General features: G+C 41.5%; 1 protein-coding gene across 18 annotated transcripts in view; it reads left to right on the forward strand.

Annotated features, from left to right (window-relative positions):
• TCF4 (transcription factor 4) overlaps positions 1-27,054 on the forward strand; it is a 360,829-nt gene that overhangs the window by 136,564 nt on the left and 197,211 nt on the right. Inside the window, exon 1 of one of the 18 annotated variants that reach the window (XM_067699023.1) lies at positions 25,567-25,680. The exons of the other annotated variants lie outside the window; for them this stretch is intronic. The gene's annotated coding sequence lies outside the window, so the exon portion shown is untranslated. Of the gene's footprint in view, positions 1-25,566; positions 25,681-27,054 lie in introns of those variants that run through there. 18 annotated transcript variants of the gene reach the window in all.

Genomic DNA, 27,054 nt, shown 5'->3' on the forward strand with positions numbered 1-27,054 from the left:
ATCTTTAGCGCTCTGATGGAATTTCTCGTCTGAGTAGTTGCTCTGCATTTAAACGGAGAAACAGGAAGAATATCAATACCTGGCCCTTACACGCAGTGGCTGTGAATGACCATTACACCTACTTTTATTTTCTCTCGGTTTCTTTTTCTTTTCATTGGGTCTGACCAGCTTGGCAAAAGTAACATGCAGACTTGAGACTCATGTAGTGAGTTTTGGCAGAATGTGGAAGTGATTAATTAAATGCCACCCCCTCATGGGCCATATTAAAAGCTGAATGAAAATGGAATGTGTGTAATATCTGATAACATTTGGTGGAGAAGGGGGAGACAAAAGGAGAGAAGGATGAGAGAGAAAGAGACACACAAAAAGCTAATTTTAGAGCGTTCCGATCTCGAAGTGCGATTTTCTAGCCTTGAATTACCAGCATCGACGTGGCTGCCTGAATCTCTGAAATTACTAGGTTACTGATTGCTCCTGCCTTTCCTCACCTTGGCTATTCAGACCAAGCCATACTCTGAACAGTTCAGTAGCCAAATCTGAATGCTGGGGATGCAAGCATAAACTCTTTATGTGTAACTGATGGTACTTAATTGGGCAATACCAAATCGTGGAGAAGAATTTATTGGTGACCATGTCTTCTTCAGAACTTTCAGAGTATTCAGAAATGAGCCTAATATTCAGATTTGGGGAATCCTTAAAGCTTGGCTTGACAGGATTAAATTCATACTTTATATTGTGTGTGTGTGTTTATTTTTCTCATTGCAGAGTTTCCCTTTTCCTTATTTATTGATGGTCTCGCAAATGTTATTTGGAAACTGAGATGCAGTGAGCATAAATATTTTCAATATCTTGGCAGACCGCTTAAGCAGCTGTGGGCAACCTCTGTCAGGCATCCTAGTAACTAGTTGGGGGCAAAACTGACCTATGAAATAATAGTTTGCTGCATAATCTTTTGGTCATCTCCCACTTTTCCTTTACCCTTGGTTTCCTTATTTCTTTTACTGACCTAACTCATGGAGATGTGGTCTCGGTGGCGGGGGGGGAAGAACTCTCTGAAATGTTTTGTTACCTCAAAGATAAAACGGTTCAAAATATATACACTTTTTGTGATTGCATTTTCCATTCATTGCGAAGTCCTGTATACAGCTTGAACGCCAAATTGAAAATAAAACCATAGAAAGCAGGCCTGCCCAGAGTTGTTTAAAGGCTTTTTAATAGTTAATGAGATTTTGCCCCATACCCTCATGAGTTTCATTTAGTTCTGAAATAAAAATTTATGGCTATTCTCTCAGCTGAGCTGATACTAGTCTTAGGGTGGAATTGAGTTCACACCTGCTCTAGCATAAAAAGAAGCCTCTCTGTGACTCCTGGAAAATGTTTGCAGAGTAGAATGAGAGAACTCACTATCCCTACAGTCCTAACCACAGAGTGATGCTCTTTGCAAACACTAAGGAAGCTGCTTCCTAAATTGGCTCTAATTTGCTAAGATCGTCCATTTCCAGCCCTCCCTCAGTTACCCACGTTCCTCAAGGTGGGGTATGGTTGCGGAAACGCAGTTGGTTTGCATAGGCAGTGGATCTGCATGAACACTGTAAAGTGTACATATGGGAAAATCTTTGCATTTGCTAGGCCATTTAGCTGTCCAAGACATGGTCCGTTAGTCCGGCAAAGTACAATGGCTTTTCTGAGTACTCTAGTTAAGGGGCAGGATGTGTAAAGCAGTGTACACTTAGGCGGATAATTAATAATTAGTGTAAGCTTGTAAGGCTGTAATATAATATATAAATTGAAGCACCTGTTAAAGTTTTATCAGAGCAGATCACCTTGCCTTTTACTACGAGGGAGTATCCCTCCCTAGAGACAAAGAAAGTGCTCCCGCTGCAGGCAAAAATCTTAATGACCAAGGGAGGGCTGGTTTTTATATCAAGGCGGTTTTCCAAGGTCACTGTGATTAGGAAACGTGTTTCAGCGGTCACGTTTAAATAGCGTTCCTATACAATGCTATTTTGTATGCGTTTGACTGCAGATGACAAAACGCGGTTTAGAAAAAATGTTTGGGCGCGTTCTGATATTTGGAGAGCCCGAGAAGCTCCCCGCTCCCACCTCCACATCATCCCCCTGCCAGACAATGAGGATCGTTCATTTTATAACTTCATAGCAACATTCAGAAGGAGAGCCTTTTCTAGAGGCTAAGTTGGACGGAGTAGAAAAGATAAAATGTAGATCTCATGTGCTGTTTTTTTTTTTTTTTTTCTTGCGGTACGTGGGCCTCTCACTGCTGTGGCCTCTCCCTTTGCGGAGCACAGGCTCCGGATGCGCAGGCTCAGCGGCCATGGCTCACGGGCCCAGCCGCTCCGCGGCATGTGGGATCCTCCCAGACCGGGGCACGAACCCTTGTCCCCTGCATCGGCAGGCGGACTCTCAACCACTGCGCTACCAGGGAAGCCTCATGTGCTGTTTTTGGCTTGGTTGTATTGCGAGTGGTTTTGACACCTCATATCCTAGCTCTCTTGATTTTCAGACAGAGAGCAAGTACTCCCTTATGGCAGGGAGGGAAATGGCAAATCACATATTTGTGAAAGCAAAACAGAATATCTTACTGCTTTACAAGTTTGATTGGCTTCTTGATAAATAAAATGAACGTGTCATCAGCATGTCTGCCATCATATGGTCCTCAGTATATGTATTTTTTTAACCATCCATATAAATTTTAGTTGTCCTAGAAGCCAACCAAACTTCAGCACTCAAATTAGTCTTTGGTTCATTCATTCATTCATCCAGAAAGTACTTGTGGAAAATCTGTGCCATGCAGGCCCCTGTTAGGTACCAGAGAGTGACATGCCACTCTTCTTGCTTTCAGCGTGGCCCACAGTCTATGGAAGGAGTCAGATGGGTAACAAATAATTTTAAGTCAGGACATTAGGGAACTGATCAATGTGTGCACAGGGTGCTGTTGGATTACATGTCTAGGATACCAACCATCAGTTTCCTTGTAGTAATGGCTGAGATGTTTTGGTGCTCATGGTATACCAGGCATCCACTAATACTTTACACTTACAACCTGGTTTCTTTCTTGGGCATTGTCATTGCCGTTTTACAGGGGCAGGTACCGTTGAGGATCAGAGAGATTAGGTTACCTGCCTGGTGTTGTGCAGTGAGAAGGGGCAGAGCCCAGATCCCAAGCTTTATCTGCTGGACTCCAAAGCCCTTGTTCTCAACCACCCCGCACTGCCTCACTTGTAGAGAGCGTGGCAAGAATTCCCTGAGGTGCAATCGCAGTTAAGTGTGTGTTCAGCTGCAACTAATGGAATACCTGATCAGAGTAACATCATCATCAAACAAACATGGCTTTTTCCATCACTTAAGGGGATGTCTGCAGGTGGGAGTTGCCTGTGTGGATTCAGCAAATTAGTGTTGCCATCTTTGCTTTCCTGCCCTCCTCAGCATGCCGATTTTAATTCTTCATCTTTTTCTCTCATCTTGCATTTCTTGCAAGACGGCTGCTGAACCCCAGACACCATGTCAGAGTTCAGGATAGGAAGTTGGAGAGGCAGAGGTTAGAGTAGCATCCATACCCACTTGTATCTCATTCCATCAGCGGGGAAACTAGCATCCCCAGAAACCCGTGGCCTTGAGCAGGATTTTGTTAACATCTTATTGGTCAGATCTCTAAGAGATATTTACCCATAGCTGCAAGGGAAGCGGGGAGAGTGAACTTTTACAGTGTTAGTTGGCACTAGGACTCAAGAGGCAGGCAAGAGGGAAGGGCATTGGAAATGGTTATTGGATGAATCAGTATGCATTTTGTTCTATTAGAAGTGATACTGCATGAGTGGATGGTGCCATTACTGGATGAGTTGCAACTATCCAAGTAAAAAGAAAATTGTCAGTTGAGAGAAAGGCGGAGAGGTGTAGGAGCTAGAGGATGTCACAGGAAGCCCAGAACTGAAGAGGTTCTGTAAGACTGAGACATAGTTCCACAGGGTCCACAGAAGAAGCGGTGACACGGAAGCTGGGTTAGAATCCTCACCTCAAAAAAATGAAGGGGCTTTCTTGAATGGTAGGGGGAGGAAGTTGGATTTTCACTGAAGCATGTAGTGAAAATCCAACTTAAAATCTACTTAAGGGTTGATTTTAAATAGTGGGATAACATGATAGATTTATGGTTTGGGATAGTCACTAGCGACAGTGTGAATAGGAGGCAACACGACAGGCAGGGAGATTACTCAGGAGGTGATTAAAGCAATTCCAAGAGGAAAAGATGAGAGATTGGACCAAATCAGGAACAGTGGGGGTGAAGAGGAGGATATGAATTTGAGTGATATTAAATGGAAGGAAATGGTTGGACTCAGTAACTGATGGATAAAGGAAGAGTCGTCCTTGGCTTCTTGATGTCTGGCTTGGGCGGTGTCATTCACTGAGATGTGGAATACAGGAGGAAAAGCAGGTTATGGGGGATTAAGATGGTAAGTTCAGTTTGGGACACGCTGAATATTTGAGATGTCTGCGAGTGACTTGATTTGTGGTTCTGTCCGGGGATTGCAGATTTGGCATATAGTATTCCGTATTTGCTAGTTGAAGTCATGGGAATGGACAAGTTACCAGAGAGAGAAAAGGGAACCTATTTTCTGATTAATCATTTTGCTTTCTAAAGATCTTAAATTGAAGGAGAAAAAGCCTCCATCTCATCTTTTTCTTCCCCAAAACGTTAGTATCTTTAAGAAAACTGGATAATTCTTGATTTGATCACATAATCATTTCAGTGGTATATTTAATCACCCATCTCTAACACATTATTTATAAATTTTCTTCCTTTCTTCCTCCCTTCCTTTCCTCCTTCCCTTCCTTCCTTCCCTCCCTCCCTTCCCCCTCCTTTTTCCCTTCCGTTCCTCCACTAAGGTAGATTGGAATGAAACTCTTGTCTCAGAACATTAATTTATCCACTATTTGGGAAGACATCATAGATTCTTAAAAGCGAACTAGAACTTAGAGCTCTCCTTGTGTTCTTTCTCTTTTACATCAGCTTCCCTCCCAATATGGGAATCCTTCTAGATGACGCCCTAGCAAAGTTGTTGGCACACATGACACTCTGACCAATGTATAAGTGAATGGACCCCAGCAGGCATTCCTTCCTCTGCCTGGGCACTCACTGCATTGGGGAAGCCACTCCTGACAAGGCAGTTTGTTGCATTGTGACAGCTCTGACTTTCAGAATGTTCTCAGGTCTGCAGCTGTCAGCTCGGGACACTAAGTTTCTCCTCCAGAGCTACCTGGGATTGTGTCTTTTCTCTCTGCACGTGTTTCCCAGGATGATAATTCTTGCTTCCTTCCGAAGTGTTGTTGGAAAACATGTAACATCTCACAGAGCATGGTTTAACCATGCCTTGTATTCCTGATCACTTGTCCTCTGCGTGTGTTCTAGTTGGTCTCTTTCCCTCTCCCAACTGGTGAATCCAGGACTTAGCTCAGTATTCCTGGTCTGGGTTAATCAGTAGTGAGTCTGCTTTCATTTTTAGTATTAATGCAGGCTAAGGTTTCACTTACCCGTGCTTTGGCATTGACTGAAAATTGAGCTCCCAGTCCACTGAAATTATTGTTTTTAATATCCACTGCTTTCTAATCAGGTCTTCCACTTCCTTATATAAAATGGGACTTTGTATTAATCCTCACTTATTAGATTTCTTCTTGTTGGTTTTGGTCTGCAAATGTGCCCTCTGTCCGCCCTTTGTTGATCCAAGAAGCTGTATTGTGTGATACTTAAGCAGTGTGCACTCTTGGGCTTAATCCTGACTCTACCCTTCCCACAAAGTTTCCTCACTTCTATGTTGAGGATAATTAATGAGAGCCATTTCTGTAATTGTGGGTCCTTGTCTTCACGGTCAGTATTCTGCCCTCTGGAGAGGAAGCTTAAAACAAATAGCTCTTCTGTGACCAGTGGAAGAAGCAAATGCGGTTCTTTAGTTGTGTGATCAACCAGATTTACCAGGTGATAAATAGGATGTAAAGTAGCAACTAACTGATAATTATTAACTGGCTACTTTGTTGGGCCTTATGAGCAAAGAACTCAAACAAGCAACGACAAAAATCTCAAGATTACCTGGACAAAAGTCCTAGGTGTCTCTTCACCTACATCTAGTATTAAGACAGAAAATTACAAGATGATCCAAATGCTGATTATAGGAGCTGAAGGTTAAATGAATATTTGGGTTAATTCTGAAGGTATTGAGAGGTAATCGTTTCCTTTATGGGGAGTTTTCCAGAGGATGCCTTTAAGACTATGAAAATTAGACTCATGACCACTTTTCAGGAACACAGTTCTTGTGACAAACAAGATTCCTGGAGAGCCATGTGTGAGCTCCCAGGGAGTTTAAGAACAGGGTCCTAACTGCAGGGTAATGACCTGATGGCTTGGCATACGCAGAGAGAGGGAACAGATTAGCAGCCATCAACTTGTTTTGTAAACGAGCAGTGGTACCTCATACAAGGACTAGATTGACCTGAACCAAAGTTAGGTCAACCTGACTTGATTTCATAATAAATGTCATAATGGTGACAAGTCTTCAGGGACATTAGTACACTGTTTGCAATTGTGGACGTTTTTGTGGACGAACCATCCTTTGACTTCCTCCGATCATGTCCGTGAGAAGTACCAATGCTTCATTAACAAAAGCCAACCCATCTGGGCTCACCACACCAGTGTGTAGGACTTCTGCCCTACAGCTTCAAGCCCCCGAAGTCCTTCCATGCACCTGGCTTCTGTTCTGGTCACTTCCTTGTGTGTGGATTTTGATCTGGTGCCATTGGAAGCCCGCCATTTCGAGAGTGAAACTTTGAGATTTTATTGTGTCTGATTACTTGTAAGACCGGAGAGCTTCTTTCGTTAGCTAGGAAACATTCAGATTTTCTCTGAAGCTGTTAAAGCCACCATGACCTCCTATCCTACGTGGTGTTTTTGCTTTAGCAGCCATTGCCGATGCTGTGTCTCAAAAGAGGCGAGACTTGGGGCTGTGGATTCTCAGAAGCTGACGGGGCTGTAGAACTTATTCAGCTACTACCCTTTTCTAAACCAAAGTAAGGTGATATTTTTCGCTTTCATAGACAGACAAATTAAGGTCTTTAAAATAATACCTACTTCCCCTTTCCTTTCTTCTTCAGATAATCCGCAGCAAAATCTTATTAGTTTCCTGTACAACTGCCTTGTTTTAAAAATCAAATTGAAGACCAACTTGATTCTGCCTGCAGAGCAAAGCTCTCTGCCTTTTTAGGAAATCTGGATGGTTAAATTGGAAGCATGTTCTGCACATGGTTTAGCAGTTAGTAGCCTGGAAAATGACCCAATAGCCAAGATACAGGTTTTTGTTTTTTTTTTAATTTTCATTGTAAGTGCTTGTTTAAAGTTTAAGCCTGTAATTGACTAGTTTGCTCATTGTCCATTCTTTTCAGGCTATTATAGTTTTTGTAAATACATTGCCTGCTAAGTTGTGTCAGTGGAGGAACATTAGTGCTATAAGAAAATCCAGTTAAATGTGGTGCTTAAAAGCATTACCAATTAGGCTGGATTGGCATGATTTCTTAGTGATCCTAGGAAAGTCCCTTTCTATTTGTGCAAATTTCTACTTATTTAAAATGGGTATGACTATATATATATATTTTTAACTAAAGAGCAGCACATAAGTTCAAACTGTGTTGTGGCCTGCTGAAGAGTTTCTACTGATGGTGGCTACATTACTCAGTATCGTTATTTGGCTCCCTTAATATGTTCCACGTTGGAGGGGCAGAATCCTATTTTGCAGTTTTATCATATTTATCAGCTGGTATCCATCAGGTAGCTCAGGCTGTTTTACTTCGTAAAGTTTATATTTCAGAAATGCTTTTTAATGCCTATATCACATGCGGTTTATGCCATTTAGATGGGTATGCTAAGCAAAACAAGGGACTTCCTGGTAGTCATTCTTTCATTTTTTAGTTTAGAAGAAACGAACATCACTTGAAATTACAGGTACAAGCTAATACTGGCTGATAATTAAAGGTTATACAAATTGCAATGGAAAAGGAGTTAAATTGTGCCTGTCAGGTGGTGAGGACCACTAGAATATGGACATGATGGAAAATAATGAGGAGATAAATGTGATTTATCTGTGTATACTATAGAAAAAAAAATTATGGCGGGGAATGTACTGAATGTAGCTTAAGCTACATAAATTATCATTATGTACAAGTGGAAACTTACATGAAACTCCTCTTGATTAAGTTTTATGCGAAACAAAGGGTGTGATTGGAAGTATAGAATTGGAGAGTATTTTCAGAATATGATGATAATCCAGCTAGAGGCTTCAGCAAGTCTGGTCAAACTAGAGAAGGGAAAGAAGAAGCAGGGAAGCTTGATTTGGTGTTATGCAAATTTATGACACATGTAGGAGTTTGGACCTAATGGATTGTTGCACTAGATTTGGTCATCAAATGATGCTTTTCATAGCAAATATTATCTGAGCCATTGATTTAAACTCTGAAAAATGCAGGAGATGTGTAGGCAGAACTGCAACCTTTCTGTCTCTTGAAACAAAATTTAACAGTCAGCCTTGAACTTTAGACGCTATAAAGCAGAATGAGAAAAAGGAGGGGGTAAGTAGTGAAAGAATAAAAGTGGGAAAAAGCATGCGTATTCAGAGATATAATTCAGCAAGTAGATGCCCCAAAGTTAATGCTGCTTATAAACACGCTACAAGAATATTCCAGTTATCAGGCTAACAGGATTAGAAACTAAAGAGCACAAAGCAATTATTTATTAAGAAAGAGGCACAGTTGGCATCGAGTGTTATAGAGGAGGAGACTGGTGTGATTACAGGAAGATGTTAAGAATATAAAAAAATATCTCCAAATTAAGAGTGAAAAAAAGGAAGAGAGATTACCTATGAGATGATGATAAATAATAATGAGTTATTTCTGAGAGCACCTACAGAACAGGAGATCTGAAAAGTGGTTCGTCAAGGCTCAAAGAGATTAAAAAGGGTAATTTATTGACAGGCAGTGGAGACACTGCTAAAAAATAAATGAATTTTTCACCTCAGTGTTCACAAAGGAGGATGGGGGACAGATGCCAGAAACAGACATAAATTTCCCAGGGGAGAAAGAAGAAATACAAAAGAAAGCAGAATCATGCCAGAACAGGTGATCAAGGGGTGAGAAGAAAAACTAATAAAACCCCAAAAGCTTAGCAGTAGTCACCCGAAAATCTAGAAAAAGTTAAAAGGATGGAGAAGAAGCTGGGGAGAGAAAAGACAATTAACTGCGTTTCTTAGAATGGTTGAAGATAATTTTGTGGATTTGTTTTACGTAGTTAATACATTAGACTAGCCTTTTTGAAATTTACCCTTCAAGGAAATAAGCTAGTTGACTTTAAAATTTTTAAGTGGTCTGTGAATAACCAAGACATCATTTTTGTCCCTTTAAGTCCTCAGTTTTTTTTAAGAGTTACCCCGGTATGCCCAGTCGTTTAATGTTTAAGTATTTGTTAAGTATTTATTGAATTTTATTATTGCTTCCAGGGTATTCAGTGAGCCATTGATTTGGCCAGTGTTTGTTGGATATTCCTTAGTGCCAGGCAGTGAGCTAGATCCTGGAACACAGCACCGAAAAAGACAGACATGCTCTTAGGGTCTTTGAAGTTACTGCATCCTCACTTCTATAAGCCACCCTACCTCATGCCAGGTAAAGAAAGGTCATTGCTTTCACTCTTCTATCATTCCCCATCTTTCTTTTGACTGGCTTCTTGGTGGAGAGTGTCTGGAGAAGAGTAGCCTCTCTTTTTGCTGGTCTGTTTACTGTGCTGGGCTGTTCCCAGTGTGGGTTTTCGCTTCCTTTTCTAGATCTTAGCTGTGGAACTTTTCCCAAGCTCACTCATCTCCCCAGTGCTCCAAACCGAACTCCTTGCTTTGCCTTCCTACTGGCTGCCCATGTATGAATGACCTCCTCTGCTGTTTGGGGGTTCACAGAGTACTTGCCTTGGGCAGGTGAAAGGGTGTACTTTTTCCCTTTCTCCGTTTTTCCCCTGCTCCTGCATTTCAACCCTATGGTATACACGCTTCCCATCCCAGGCTGACGGTCTTCCCTTTGGACTACCTCTTTCCCCTGCTCTTTGCCTCCATAAGCTAAGACTTTCCCATTTTCCTTCCCAGAATTCATCTTTCTTTGCTTTGTGTTCAGATCACTTGAAGACACTCATTAATGCAAATACTGTTGTGAGGAGGGCTTCACTGTGGTCATTTCTTCCCACCTTTTGATACATTGCTTTAGCGGCTACCTAAGAATGGGACTTTAGTGGCTTCCTAAGAATGGGATAGGAGAGATGTTTCAGGGACATTATTTCTGAGCATGTGGGAGAGGGACAAAGAAACTTTTTCATCTACTGCACAGTTTTGTCCTACAGGACCTTGTTCCCGTGGCCAAACTTCTTCTAAAAGTAATCTCCAGGGCTTCCCTGGTGGCGCACTGGTTGAGAGTCTGCCTGCTGATGCGGGGGACACGGGTTCGTGCCCCGGTCCGGGAAGATCCCACACGCCGCGGAGCGGCTGGGCCCGTGAGCCATGGCCGCTGAGCCTGCGCGTCCAGAGCCTGCGCTCCGCAACGGGAGAGGCCACAGCAGTGAGAGGCCCGCATACCGCCAAAAAAAAAGTAATCTCCAGTGCCACCTTTACGACCAGAACTGTAGGTGGTGGTCTTTGGTTGCAACAGCGCCTCTATGAGTTCTTGATTCTCATGTGTAATTTAGGTGTCTCTAGAAGCTGGTATATTTGAGTTCATCCCTAGATGGATCCACTTAGCTACATCACTGTTTCTTTTGTTGTATTTTCCTCTTTTATATAGAGCCAGTTCAGGTTATTTGGTTATTTCCCTGGGATTAGCTCATTTGTTGGGGATGTTAGCATCGGGTGAGTCTGCTGTCTTATTGCGGGGGAGACTGATGTGCATGAGACAACTGTGTATATAGCAATGCCAACCCCCCCCCCCCCCCCCCGCAAGTACTGTGTTACTAATGAGAGAGTAGAGGCAAGAGCTGGGCAGAGAATGCCAGAAATGAGCTTTGGCACCTCTTGCTCTATATTTACTTTGAATGTTATTTTATCCCACTATTTCTTAATGTCCTTATATATCGGATACAAAAGAATATCTGATGAATGGCTGACGCCCATGGCCTCTGAACTCCATAAGGAAATAGGACCACATCTTGTAGATCTTCACCCTTGCTATACATCTGAGCTACCTCTGGGCCAGTCACATAATACAGATGCCTGGGCTGCTTCTACAGACATTCTATATTTGGAGGTCTGGGCTGGGATCCAAGCATCTAACTTAAACGTGCATTTGATCACTCTGATGTCCTGCCAGGTTGAGGAATCTCTGACCTACACATCTCTTCAAAGAACTGTCATTTTCGTTTTCAAAACTGTTCATTTTCCTTGAGCTGAGTACTTATTTTTAAATCCTTCTATTTCTTTTTCACTCAGTAAAAGTGAGTCATCACCTACTTAGCACCTAACTGTTTACCATCAAGATATTTTTATGCCCTAAATTAATAACTTTTTTAGGTCAAAGAAGATGGTTACTTTTTGATGTGTTAAAATTTTGCATATTTCCGAAAGGGCTGAAATGATCTCTATTTTTCATTTGTCCATCAAATCCATAGGCTTACTTTGAGGGCCCTAAAGTTTGCCTCTGTAATAATGATGTAAATGGCAGACATTCATTTTGTAGATTCACAATTAAACATTATGTATATGCAGTGGCAATGATTTTCCTTGCAGGAAAAATGTTAACAGATTTTTACTAATTTAGAGGAAAGACAAGCCAAATTAGAAGAAAGTCGGCACTATAAATATTTCAAAAAGAATATCCATTTTTTATTTTTTATAATATACAGCTAAGACTAAGTGACACTGAAGAAGGAAGCTTTGCCTTATGCAGAACAATTAGGGAAATAGCTAAGAATGTGGTGAAATTAGCCTCAAAATTGGAGTATGTTCTTCTCAAGTACTTGGGTGATTTTGTTATACGTTGTAATATTATCTCTGCCATCTTGTATGACTTATCATACACAATCTTTTTTTAAGGCTACCTGTTCAGTAAAAGAAATAAGCCCATGTTGCTGTAGTTTGATTTTATGAGTTACTGTTATTGTTTTTTTTTTCCCCCCAGAATCTGTGAAATGGTGCAGTGGATAACTAGGATATTTTGTTATCTGTTCTATCCATTCTGGAATGATACAGCTGTTTTTGTCTGATTTGAGTTTTTCTTTTTTTAAGTATTTATTTATTTTTGGCTGTGTTGGGTCTTAGTTGTGGCACCTAGGATCTTTCTTTGTTGCAGCACACGGGCTTCTCTCTAGTTGTGGCGCACGGGCTCAGTAGTTGTGGCGCATGGGCTCAGTAATTGTGGCGCACGGGCTTAGTTGCCCCACGACATGTGGGATCTTAGTTCCCTGATGGGATTGAACCCGCGTCCCCTGCATTGGCAGGCATATTCTTAACCACTGGACCACCACGGAAGTCCCCTGATTTGGGTTTTTCTTAACACATATAATGCCTTGATCACATTATGGAAGACCTGACCCCTGGCTGCTCAGAGCCATAGACTCGTAGCCTGTCCTATGAGGCTCTCCCAGCTAACCTGTTGGCCCACTGTCGTAGACAGACTTTTGTGCTTCTGTTGAATTCTGTGTATTTCACTTAATAAAATTAAAATGCAGGGAGAAAACCAGTTAAAGACATCTATGTTTTGTAATGTGTGGCTTAAAGAAAATGTATGGAATTTAGGTATTGGTTTTTGCATGTATCATAGTATATATTCCCTTTTACCATCAGAATGATTAATACCTATTTTATTTAGAATTTTTGGCAAGTTGAAAATATAACCTTTAGAGAGAATTCAAGTTCTTATATTTGAATGAATAAAGTAGTTAAGTCATTAATCATGTGAAATTATTTCTCGGGGTATTAATAATCATCACTTTACCCGTGAACTTCTTTTCTAATCATAGAATTTTGATTGGTGAAGTTTTATTTGGAGGTATATCCCACTGTTAACAGGCCCAAAATACCTATGGAAAGAGTCAACAAATGTATTGATTGATTGGATTTTAAATTACATTGTTTGTAAGTTTATTTGACTTGTATCATATGTACTGATTTGTATATAACAGTTGCTCTGGATAGAGATGTGCTTCTACGGGTCTTTCATATTATTAGTGTTCAGTCTTTAATTCATTCATTAATTCATTCATCACACATTTATCGAGCATGAGCTTTGTGCCAAATCCTTGGTGTGTGTTGGGGCTGGAGATATACCCTTGAATACCGCATACTTGGAGTTACTTTCTGTCTAGTGGGAAACACAGGAGATAAACAGGCCAAGAGATATACAGGGTCCTATGGGAGTTCCTAAAAGGGAGGGACAGACCCCAGAGGAAGCAGACGTCTAAGTTCACCTATGAAGGTCAGGAGGAGACATTAGGGCAAATGGAACTGGTGTGGGTACAAGATGAGGCTTGTTGGAGGCCTAGGGAGTGACACCTGCAGAAGGTTAGAAGGGAGAGGGTTGGGCATCTCTTTTGCAAGCACTGAAGAGGGAGGGTGTGAGGAAAAGGTTCTCTGTGTTCAGCTTCTGAAGGAACCTTACAAGCTGTGTTCAGCATGTGTCATTCATTCAGCAAATATGTGCCAGGCACTTGTGATACATCTGGAAACAAAGGAGAAAACTGCCCCCTGCCCTTGTGGAGTTTTTATTCCAGTGGAGAGGGACAAAGGCTAGATGCATAGCTAGTGGTTTTGAAAATGGACCAGAAGCCGGTGCAGCCCAAATGGTCACAGTCTCAGCATTTGCCAGTGTCATCGAGCCCAATCAAAGGCTATTTGATAACAGTAACCTTGCAGTCATTTCCAGCTGTGGCCTGGTGACTGCAGATAGATGTACTGTTAACTCAGTATACTTACAGGGAAAGTTGGAAGTTACCTGTAGTTTATATTTATGATCCCTCACCTCTTGCCAGGTATTGGGCTAAGCAAAGAGCATACCATGCTTGAGGGCAAGTCCTGAAGTTCACTGCAGTTGGTATTTCTAGTTGATCAGGTAGATATTCCTGAAGAGTACAGGGCTTTTCTGTAATGTCAGATGAGGGTATTGGAGGGGTGATCAGAACACATTACCAGAACCAGGATTCTTCCTTGGAGCATATGATAATATCGCTACATAGAAAAATTGATTTTTTTTTCTTACTCTGAAAACAAACAAAAATTCTACATAGTGATTGAAACTAGACATTTGCTAATCACTCAAAGTTAATTATTAAAAATAAGTAAGTTTCAGGGACTTCCCTGGTGGTGCAGTGGTTAAGAATCCGCCTGCCAACGCAGGGTGCACGGGTTTGATCCCTGGTCCGGGAAGATCCCACATGCCGCGGAGCAACTAAGCCCGTGCACCACAACTACTGAGCATGTGCTCTAGAGCCCACGAGCCACAACTACTGAGCATGTGCTCTAGAGCCTGTGTGCCACAACTACTGAAGCCCGGGCGCCTAGAGCCCGCACTCCGCAACAAGAGAAGCCACCGCAGTAAGAAGCCCGTGCACCGCAACGAAGAGTAGCCCCCGCTCACTGCAACCAGAGAATGCCCGTGCACAGCAACGAAGACCCGTGCAGCCAAAAAAAATATTAAATAAGTAACTAAATTTATTTAAAAAAAATAATAATCCCTTTAAAAAAATAAGTAAGTTTTATGACGATTAACACTATTTTGGTGAAATTAACAAAGAGCCGAGAGGATATCGGAAGTCAGTGTGTAAAAGGAGAAATACAGTTAAGCAGAGTGAATGAGGAAAGATGTGTTTGAATTTGCTGTACAGTTGCAAGCACATTGAATGAAACCATTTGATGCGTGAGAGGTATTTGAAAGAAATTAGTGTAGTCTGGCAATCCGAGCCTGTTTTGTTTTATTTCCTTTAGAATAAAAGTTGTAAGTGGGTAGGAATTATGCCTTTAAATGTTAGCCTATAAAGGACTGGAAAACTACTCAAGGGTAACAGCTGAAGAGGAAATGGCTCTGTCAGCGTCATGCACATGGGTGATTGGGCACATAAGGGACACAAGCAGAGCGAAAGGTGCAGAGGGAAGAGGTCATGAAACGAGGAGGCTTGTTTGGAACTAAAATACAATAGCAAAAGCAAAAAAAAGCCTTGGGAACCACCGAGGTGATATATTTTTCTTCTTAACATAACACAGATACGTGCAGTTGAAAATGTGTGGTGCTTCTTGTATAGATGTTGCTGTCATCAGCAGCACACACAGTTGGATATATTTGGAGAAACGTTTAATCTCATGGTTCTCCGGTCTTTGTCCGTGCCACCAAAGGCATTCAAAACAGTCCAGATTTAGGTCCAGTCTTTGTATCTGTTGTACAAATATACAGCTTCCTTGACACATAAGAGCAAATTAAATGCATGCTCCATCAGCACTAAATTCTAAATAATGACCGTGACCTTTGTCCAACAATGTCCATAATGCTTATTTGCTAATGTCCATAAACGTTCATCAATATCCTAATGTGGTAACAATAGCCACTCGATACTTTGCTCTTACTCTGTGTCAAACACTGTGCTGTTGTTTGCAGATTTTATCTTACAGCCTCCCTTTGTGAACAGTATGTATTGTCAGTTTACGAATGAGGAAAGTGAAGGACAGTGAGGTTAAAATCCCCCAGATGGAGGGCACACTCCTAGTTGGTTAGTGGTATGATTGTGATTTGCACGTGGTCCTGCCAGGCTCTGAAGCATGTATTCTAACCAGCAGACCCAACTGCTTCCCTGGACAGTGCAGGTAGATGTGACAGGTCAAAAGTATTCCAAGTAAATGTAAGATACAGAAAACCAGGGTTTAAGGACCACACTAATGACTGCTGTACCTTTTTTTTTTTTTTTTTTTAACATTTTAGCACAATGTTAAACCATAATGATAAAGAAAAGAACCTTACAAGAAGAATGATCCAGGGTTGCAAAAGTCAAGGGAAAATGTCACCATCATTATTTTTTAATAAGGGATGAGTGAAGCTGATGGGCACAGGACCTGTTGCTTTATGAATAGGAATGCCTGCCTCTGGTAAGGACCTGGATTTGCCAAGTGCACGGCTGGCCTGGAATTAGACTCCCCTGTGGCATTCAGGCCAGCTTTTACACCCAAGTAGTTTACGATCTGTGACAATTTTCAGCAAAATAGTATGCAAGCACTTAGGAACAATTTAGAGAACCAGAATCCAAGCAGAATCCGAGTAACGAATGTTCTCAGTGGGGAGGCCTGAGGGAATAGTTGTAGAGTCCTAGAAGTTTTGGAGAGCTATCAGACTTAGAAATGAGTTGTTTGATCTGAGGTAGTTGATCTTAGAATATCTGCCGCTCATCTTTAACTGGCTGCTGCTTCTCCTCCCGTCTTAGGAGAAAACGTGACCCTTCTTCATTCTCTTGATAACCCTCAGCATTTGCATCGTTCAGCTTATTTAAACGTGCTAGTCCTGGAATCTTTTTCCAGAGATCTTCCCTGTTCCATCTTCTTTCATCTTCTCTTCCCTTCCTGACGACTCTTCCTTCTGCGGATAAAAGTGCAAATGTATCTTTTCGTTCTCTGGCAGCGGTTGTCAGAGTGTGGTTCATAGACCACACATGCCAAGTCTCTTGGGGTCAAGTTCACACTGGGACACACTTCAGGTCTACGAATCAGCACCTCAGTCGGGTGTAGTTGAAGAGCTTTCCTGAAACTATCTAGGTAGGTAGTTTGACATCGAAGGTAGCACAGCCCCAAATTCCTTGTTTTTTCCCTAGCCTATTCCTTCTGCCTTTTGAAACCCACCTCCTTCAACGTGCACAATGTCAAAATCTGTGAACTCTGTCTCTGCTTTTCTCAGTGATTTTTTCCTTTGTGAGCTGTTTTCCTCTTTTATCTTTATAGATATAGGCATGGGAAGAGCTTAGAACTTGGGGTTAGAGTGGGCTTTGCTTTCCAGCTTCATGGCTTAGTGCCTGTGTGATACAGGACCACTCATTTCTCTCTGGTAGGATGTCTGTCTTGGAGGTTGGCATGGCTAGCAAGTGGCATTTTTGATTTGGAAGCCCAAAAGTAGTTGTTTTTGCTCTGAGTCTGCCTCTCCCAGTGCCCTGGTGGAGGATTTGGGAATTACACCCTTTGCCGGGTTTATGGCTGCTGGGTGAGAGAGCCACAAGATGAACTGCCTGCCCCACACACCCACGGTCCTTTCCTGCAACAAATCATGGGCGGTTTGGCATGGCAAGTCCTGGAAGAGAGAAATCCCCTCTAGTGAGCCAGAAAATGCAATAGGATCTGTCTGAGATGGCTAGAGATAGGTGTGTGATCCACTTTACCCCCTGCCAGAAAAAGATTCTTTCCTTGACAGCTGCAGAGATCAAAGGTCTAAAACCATGGATACAGGGAGATGAATGGTATAATATTAATATTATGTGAATTATATAGCTTGTAACATTTAAGGTCAACATGTCTAATTTCCTCTGTCTGGGAACCCCCAGCAGCCATGCGTAGAGAGGAATTCCAATCACAGGAGTCTTCAACTCCAAGGAGACAGGTAGCCATTACCTGCCTGTGAGCAGCTGTGCCATCCAGGCTTTAATAGTCTGTGATAGATCATGTCAACAAACAGGGGAATCTGCAGGCTTGGGGAGTGGGGGACTAAATCCCTGGACTGAGGAAGACTTACTGATGAGCCAGCCTGGTAAATGGGTTTTTCAAGAATCATCCTGGAAGAGATGGACCACACCTCTTGAGTGAGAGCAATATGAGGGTCTAGTATGTCACCTGTTACTAAGAAAGGGTCCATGTTTTGTCCTAAGCCAGGGTATGAAGTATAGTCATTCATGTTGTGCAGAAATGTCACAGGACTTGCAGCTTTGGGACTTTCAAAGGAAGGGATGGGAAGATTCCATGAGATGTGTGGTACTGGTGTGGTGTGTGGTCCAGGGCTTGGGTCAGAGAGCTTCAGCCCCCATGGGAGGTTGTTTCATTTGGGACAACCCTGCCAAGGATTCATTTCATTATATGCTTTCTGTGGGCCTTTCATGGTTCTTGTTTTCTTATTTTGACCATGAATACATTTACTGATTTTTAAAATCTCCACCACTGTAGCTTTTCATTGATAAAATGTTTACTATCCTTATTTTTAATTTTTCTTATTTTTTTGCGGTACGTGAGCCTCTCACTGTTGTGGCCTCTCCCGTCGCGGAGCACAGGCTCCGGACGCGCAGGCTCAGCGGCCATGGCTCACGGGCCCAGCCGCTCCGCGGCATGTGGGATCTTCCCAGACCGGGGCACAAACCCGTGTCCCCTGCATCGGCAGGCGGACTCTCAACCACTGCGCCACCAGGGAAGCCCTATCCTTACGTTTTACAGTTCTTTTTAAAATTAGCTTTTAACTATTTTCCATGACTGTTTCTTTTCTATATGTTTTCTACTTTTATATTGTCTGTTTTTATCTGATTAAGGTGTTGCTCTATACTTTCCCTTCTTCGCCTGGGTAGACTTCTCATTGATTTACCAAAATAGCTCTCCACTATGAAGCAGAAGGCTCACAGGGTATAATCTGCTAGGTTATAAGGCTCAAACTAAGAGAACAAGTTTGTTTCTTGACACCAAACATTATTCATCCTCTTAATTTCGAGCCTTATAGCTTGAAATCCATGGTCTGTGATGAAATGGAAGCAATTTCTCTGAGCCTTACTACTCTATCTTAAAAATGAAGATGATGAGATCTACCTCAGAGCCTTGTAATGAAGATTAAATGAGATATATACATCTAGCACAGGAGCTAGAAATACGAGATGCTTAATAAATGTAATTTCATTTCTTTTTCAATTTCTGTAAAACTCCAGGGAACATTAGTAAATGTCTAGGTATAAAAAGAAGATGATGAGTTTGGTGTTAAGTTTGAGGTACTTTTAAGCCATTAAAGTGAAGATATCAAGTAGGTAGTTGGAGTTATGGGTATAAAGCTCAGAAAAGTCTGAGCAAAAGGTCTTCAGCTGAAGAGGTCTTCAACATATAGAGGCAAGTTGAAGATAGAAGGTTGCGTATGGAGTCTCAAGTGACAAGGAAACCTAGGGCCTCACAATTGAAGGATTGTCAACACTTAAAGTCTTTTGGGTGAGAATAAAATAGAACCCCCAGGAGTAGGAGAAAAGGGAAATGTGTTGTTGTGGAAGCCGTGTCACGCGTGTTTTTTTAAATTAATTAATTAATTTATTTTTGGCTGTGTTGGATCTTCGTTGCTGCGTGCGGGCTTTCTCTAGTTGTGGCAAGCGGGGGCTACTCTTCCTTGCAGTGCGCGGGCTTCTCATTGCTGTTGTTTCTCCTGTTGTGGAGCACGGGTTCTAGGCGTGTGGGCTTCAGTAGTTGTGGCACCCGGGCTTCAGTAGTTGTGGCTCACAGGCTCTGGAGCACAGGTTTAGTAGTTGTGGCACATGGGCTTAGGTGCTCCGTGCCATGTGGGATCTTCCCAGACCAGGGCTTGAACCCGTGTCCCCTGTATTGGCAGGGGCATTCTCAACCACTGCGCCACCAGGGAAGTCCCCGCATGTTTTTAAGGAGGGGATAAGAGTGTCTTTCTGACCACCAAGGAAGATGAGAACTGAACATTGTCTATTGGCTTTAACTTCTTAGTGGTCATGGTTGACACTTCCCAAGGGTTTTCTTGGACGAATCATGGGGTCGGAAGACTCCACTCCCTACTCCCACAGAACTGAGATATCTTTCCTCTGACCTGGCCAAATATTCAACTTTTATACTTCTAATGTGATTTTTTCTTTATGGTTTGTAATGATAGTTGTTTGTACTTAGCCTCGTTTCCATAATAAATTATCAGTTTCCTGAAAGCAGAGGTCATGCAAAGTACCATATAAATCACACCTAGTAAGTATTTAACAGTTCAGCTTCAGAATCGTGGGTTCTCCCAGAACAAGGCATGTTTCTTTGTCTGTTCATCCGTCCATCCATCCATCCGTTCACTGAAGAGTGCTTTATTTACCAACTCCATACCACGTGCCAGGCACTATTTTAGGCTATGTGAATACAGTGGGGAACAAAAGATATTCCTTTTATGCATGAAACTTACATTGTGGTGGAGACATGATAAAGAATAAATACATATTCCGAGTGCCTTTAATGTCTTGTTTCTCACAACAACCACATGGCATAGATATTATACTCGTCCTTTTTTTTTTTTTTTTTTTTTTGATGAGAAAGTGGAGGCACAGAAATATTCAGTAACTTGCCAGGGTCATCAGTTCATTAGAGGTGGATCTGGGATTCAAACTCAGGCATTTTGACTCCCAAATCCAGGCTGTTAATCACCCCACTGCACTGCAAAATGTTTGGCATAGAGTAAACTATTATTATTGTTATTAATACTAATGTTATTAATAGCAATTATTCCTCAGCATAGAGATCTTTTATCCCAATTCAGATAAGGAAACAGATCCCACCAAATTATTGGCAAAACTGAATTCAGAAGCCACATTTCCATGTTCCCAATCCAATGTTTTTCCCTCATACAGTACCTCGCCTTTAAGGGAGGGAGTCTGGAGGGGTGAAGAGGTAGAAGAAGGGTGGAAGGATGAAGGAATGGGCAAAGAGAAAGAAGGATGTGTGGAAGAGATGTAGGAAGGAATTAAACCTGTTTGATTTGGGATTTTTGACGCTAACAAACTATGTCTACTTTTTCAGGTTTTTTCCCTATATTCTCAAGAGGGAATATCCTTAAAATAAGAATATTTCCATGCAAAGTAATCATATTCCATTTCATAGGCTAGCAAAAGATTTCAGGAGCTAGGAGGCCCTAGCTAGTTAAAAGTAAAAGACTATATTTTGGAAAGGACATTATTACTGGCTTTTATATTGTGAAGGCATTGGTTGGAAGATACAGTAGAAGTTTTGTTTACCAACAGCCAAGTCTTTGAGGAGTGTATGTACGTGTATGTGTGTGTGCACACGTGTGCACAATGTATATAGGAGTACGTACTTATTTTATAAAATCCTGGTAATGTTGAGTTTACTTTGTGTATATGTTTTGGGGGAGAGGATGCTGAAACATTTCTCGGGGATGGGAAAGTTTTTGTACTTATATGCATGGCCGCTCTAATATCAGGCACCATATTTAAGCATCACAAATATACACTAAGCACGGGACAGATGCACAAGGAATTTAAGCAGAGTTTTTCTAAATGGCAAATAATTAGAGGGGAACAGATGCCTATGGGCAGCAAAGGATGAAATGAGGTACCAGGAATTTTAAAAGGGAGATGGAAATACATATGTAGAATGTAGTTGCTCTCAAGGATGTTTAAGCCTAGAGGCTGTTCTTTCCCAAAGTTCTCTGTTTTTTGTGGGTTTTGACATTAAATTTTGTTCTCTCTTTACCTATATTCCCCAAAGAAATAGATCATGCTAATCATTCCAAAGTGGAACAGATTTTCTTTCGAACCTCAGTTTTGGGTGACTTTGTGGGTTGCATCTCTTTCTTCTCTCTCCCCAGGGCCGTGTCTTTTCACAGGACTGCCAGGATATGACATTTCTCACAGTGTCACTCCTCATTATTCACTGTTTATTCCCCATCTACTTCCAAAAGGGTTTTTAGCTAGCCTACCAATGAAAGACGCCTACAAATGTGATTTTTTCCCTTGATGTGCCTTTTAGGATGGACACACCCTCCTTTGGAACAGTCCTGCTGTCCAGTGGGTTGTGTCCATCTGAGAACTCTTCTGCATAGTCCTGAGGTCGAAAAGGAAACAGATCTCCAAGCATAAAGTAGAGAAGAGCATGAGGCATTTCCCGTCTTCCTGTAGAGTGGTAGTTTAAACAGCAGGGCCACGGAGCAGAGCGATTCAGCAACCCAGCACAGCCGAACGGTAGCACCTGATCACTATCCTTCAGTTTGAAATTTACCTGTTGTGCTCATTGTAAAAAAAGAAATGAAATCTCTGTAATTATATTGGAAGGGGGAGGAGATCATGTTTTAGTTCCTTTGATCTTGAGCTAGAATAGGCTCTGCTTTTGGAAATTTAATTTGAAAGAATCCAACGTACACATCTCTTTTTGTACTGCAAGTTCTATTGAGCTTGGAAATAGAAATTTATTAATGCAAATGTGTAGAGACTGTTCCTTGAGGGAAAAAAAATGCATTCAAAACACAAGGTGATCCTTTCTACATAGCTATGGAAGATTTTAATAAATACGTTCTCCGTGTTTCTTCTAGAGTTCAGGGATGGGGTTCCTTGTTAACAAGGACTAAGCTTTGAAATTACAGGACGCTTTGGGGAACAGAAAGATTCATGATTACTTCAATATTTAAAAGTTTCCGAAGGACAAATTAGGTGGATAAGAGATGAGAAGCAGACTGAATCCTCAAAAGAAAGAAAGAAAAAAAAAAACCAAAAACAAGTGCGTCATCAAACCATTTTGAGAACATGTTTGAATTGATGGTAGGGTCCATGCTAAGAGACAGAGCTTTCATTTCAACGAATCCAGTCTGCCTAGCGTTCTGGAAAATTGCCTTTGCCTGTAAATGGAATGGCATGCAGAATTTAGGTAGGACACTTTCTCACCCAACTTAGCCTGCACTCTTTATTTTCGTACCATTACATGAAACTGCACATAAATGACACGTGACTTAATCCTTAGAGTGGCCGAATTGCATGGTCTATTTTGATTAACTTTTTCTTGTTCTCAGTGTAAAATTTCCAGTAAAGCCTAAAATGTCGTGAGCATTTTGGGACATAAATCCCTTAAGCTATTTTGTAGTCATATAGTTGTCCTTTGTAGGGTTTGAGTGCTTTCCTAAACTCCTTCTCATCTCCAAATGGGCAAAATAAATTATACATTGCTGAGAGCATTCAATCACTGGATGAGCAGTCGTCTCCTAAAGCTGGGGAAAGTATCCTTTTGCAGTTCTTTGAGTAAATGGAGGTGATTCCTTCTCATATTTGTGCTCTATAACAGATCTCAAAAACTTGGTTATGAATTACCCAGGCTTAAGAAGGAGTTCATGATGAAAGACTATATTGAATTAATAAAACCAGTCTTTCTTTTTCTGGTGTGATGTAAAGAGATTTTTTTTTTCCAAAGGTGGTAGGTAGGTGGGCTTCAGTGCATTTCTGTTGGTTACTTGTTACTTTCTTCCCCACTGAGTTTTTTGTTTGTGTGTGTGTGTGTGCTTCTTTTAAGGAACAGAAAGGTGAAAAGCCGCAAAGAGTTAGGCTGGGAATTAGGAATTCTGAGTTTAAAACAGGGAGCTATCCTAACGTGTTGTGTCGGAGTTGGTGTTTCAGTTGTATTGCCGGGATAGCCCGTGACCCTTGCAAATGTACAATTTCATTTGGGTTCAGTGATTCCTGGATGAGTCTGTGACATAGGACGCCAAAGGCCACAGGGGTTATTTAATACACAAAATGTTAGGACAGAGTTGGCTCCCCAGAGTCTTCTGAGTAACAAGGATTTCATCTGAACCCCTTTTCGGGGGGACCACGGAAAGTACTGCTCCGCACTTCCAGTGAATCAGTTTCTAACCTTTACATCAAAGGATGACTTTGTCCAGCTCCCCACATCTCCCTTCCTCAGAGGCGGGAGACCCCCAAACAAAATTTCTATGTCTAACGGCAGACAGTTGGGGTGCCGTAACCAAGCAGTCACCCTTAAAAATTAATGAGCTTAATGATGGTTCGGAGAAGCGATCGCGCTGGTGGTCGGGGAGGGAGGGGCCGTGGGGATGGCAGAAGGAAGAAGGCTGGACTCCTCGTAAGTGACAATGATGGGAGCCCCTGTCCTTATCTCCCCTCCCCAGTCTCCCTTCCCACTCCCTCCCCCCAGTCGCCAGCCCTTCCATCCTCCTCTCTTCACAGGAGCCACAGCAGATAGAAAGACAGGGCGATTATGAAGATGTCAGTTGGAGCGTAGGCAGGCGAGAGGGGAGCAGCGCTCCAGATGAGGTCCGGGGGGGGCCGAGGAGGGTCACTCATGGACGACCGTGTGTGTGTGTCTGACAGACTGTGAAATGGTGCGTTGTTGCACGGCTGCGCTGCACCTGGGCCCTTCATCTGTGATTGATTGGTTTGGTCATGTGTAATGGTCCCATCTGCTCTGTGTTGTTTTTCTTTTTTTACTTATAAACACCGTTCCCAGCGGCTGAGAGAGGATGAGCTATGTTTTGTCATCTTCACTTACACTTTAGCTCAAAAAAATGGTCAAGTAGGTAAGCTCTAAAGTGTATCCAAGTAATGTAGCAGCAAAGTCTGGGTTTCCCCCTTTGCTTGGGGGTTTGTGTGTGTGTGTGTGTGGTGTGTGTGCGCGCGCATGTGTGTGCGCCCTCCTGCGCACGCGTGTGTGCCTGGAGTTTTCATGCTGCCTGTTAATATCCGAATAGTTCATGAACCACAGAAGACCAAAAAATTGCAGAAATGATTTGCACAAATCTGTGACTCTTACTGCAGCGGGGAGTTGTTTTTTTTTTTTTTTTTTTTTTTGTAACGGAGCCAATACTTAATTAAAACCGCTGACATCATGGTGTTATAATTAAGCGTGGCATTAATTAAGCTGGAATAACGATTTTTTTTTATTAAGAGCTGCTTCTATTGTATAAGACCGTTATCGGCTAAAACCAAAATAATTTTAAAGCAAAAATGAATTCCCTCTAAACAAGCCCTTTTCAACTTCCCCAAAGTCCGGCCTCAGGACTGTCGTCATCAGGGCTGTGTGTGTGTGTGTGTCTGTGTGTGTCTGTGTGTGTCTGTGTGTTGGGTGGTGTTGGGATGGGGGACGAGTACAAGTGAAATTTGTTTTTTTTCACCCAAAAATGCTGATCGGCTCCTGGCATTCTGATGGCTAATTATGCATCGGAGAGCTTCGACAGCTGCATTCATCATCATAAAATGTAATAATTAATGACATTCCAACAAAGAAAAATATGCAAATGAGGACTCATTAGCATTTTCATATTCAGCTTTGATAATGCTTTTGCTGACAAGGTTGTAATTAATGAAAATTCATGTCGCAGTCAGGAGATTGGATCGGTTTCATTCCGCTCACAATTCCCAAATGCTTGCATTATGGAAAATCGGCAGCTCTGCCAACTTTTCAGGGAAGAAAAAAACACACACACACACTAAAAGCACCAGATGCAAATTAATGGTAGGGAGTCTTTAACTCTTTAAACCACCCCCCTAAATTTCCATCATAGGAAACATGTGATGAGTTTTAGCCTAAGAACTAGATTCTTTTTTTTTTTTTTTAATAACAGCCCTGAAAGTACTTTTATTTGTGACCCAAGTATGAGAATTTCTGGCAAACTTTTTTTTGTAATATTAAGGAAAAAACCCTCTACTTTTCCCCCTCTTTTCTTTTCCCTTTCAAGACTATTTAAATTTACGTAGTAAAACATGTTAGGACAGCCAAGCCCCAGCGTGTTGTGTTCTGTCCTCTAGCTGGCAAATTTACGGCACGACAGTTTATTCATCCTCATGCTTTTTGGAGACACCTCATCACGTATTTGTGCTTCGATCTTCCGGTGCCTCCCTCCGTGTGCTACCCATAAGGTCGAAAGAAAAGCAAGTATTCTGTTTGTCTATTCAGGGTGAGTTTTTTTTTTCTTTTTTGGACGATTTTTTTTTTCTGTGCTTTTTCTTTTTAATATATTCCCTTTGTGGTTTAATGTAAGAGTTTGGGAATGTGCCCATAATTCTCTCACTCAACACTTCAGGTTTAGTGTTGGGCTTCAAACGTAATTTTAAGAGACCCTGTACAATCCAAATGGATACCCAGAAACCCCAGAACCAGAGATATGGACAAGCATTCAGTACAGAGAGCTATTAATTTATAAACCCTCTGTGTGTTGCTTTCGGAATGTGTGACTGGAGATTGGCAAATAACCACTTTGTGCCAACCTGGTACCATGATTTGTTAGACTAGCCTAAAGTTAAACCGAAACTTCTATCTCACTCTTGACATTAGAAAGAAAAAACCTAAACATAGTTCTGACTGGATGTAAGATTTGATCTTCAGGTTGAAAAATGATTATTACTACGTCAGATCTTTTTGCTGAGGCAGATGTTTAAAAAAAAAAAGGTTTGTATAAGGATTAAAGGAAAGGTTTGCATAAGGGGAGAATGAAAGCATATTTCTTTAAAAATTGTCAAATTAATAAGCATTGTTACTCTCAAATAATATAAAACAACTTCAGGCAGTTCCTAAGATGCAGTTTCCTGTTTATTTAGAGTTAAGTTATAATTCCCCAAGTTGCTAGCCCAGCATAAAGAAAGAATATAAATATGCCTTGTTAGGGGAAGGTAGAAACTTTGATATGCTAGGTTTTATTTTTTAGAGTATCTCAGTGAAATAGAGAGTATCATGAGCTATTTAATGAGAATTTTAAAGTGAATCTTTTTTTCCTATTATGCAATTAAGAATGACTAGATTTTTATTACTTATTAATCTTTTAGAGATCTGAGAAACAGAATTTTATTTCAATTTCTTGCTTTTTCCAACTTTCGTCTTGTCACAGTTTGTATATGAATGTGTGAGTGTACACACATGTTGTGTAAATGTGTGTGTGTCAGTATCTGGAGATTACGGTGAGTGAGTCTGTCCCCTTTCCTTTAAAATCTATTGTGTTAAAATAGCAGGCAGAAGAAGGTTTTTTTTCTTTTAGTTTACTTGTTTTTGATGTGGGCAAACTGCCCATCCAGATGGTAGAAATTCACCTGTAAACAATCTGAAACGATAGGTTAATTCTGACATTTTATATAACTTTTTTATTTTCTTTTCGTACAGTACAACTGAGTGCAGAGTAACTACTCAAGATGATGTTTCCTCACCACCAACCCCCTTTTTCTTTTAAAGCGTTTCCTGCTGTGATTGGTTCTCCCCCTGCCCCAAATCAGTATTTTGGGCTCAATTAAAATCTGTGGCTTTAGGCACTTTGCTGTTCTTGTCAAAACCACATCTGATG

Source organism: Pseudorca crassidens, chromosome 12, assembly GCF_039906515.1.
Source record: "Pseudorca crassidens isolate mPseCra1 chromosome 12, mPseCra1.hap1, whole genome shotgun sequence".
Classification (NCBI taxonomy): Eukaryota; Metazoa; Chordata; class Mammalia; order Artiodactyla; family Delphinidae; genus Pseudorca; species Pseudorca crassidens.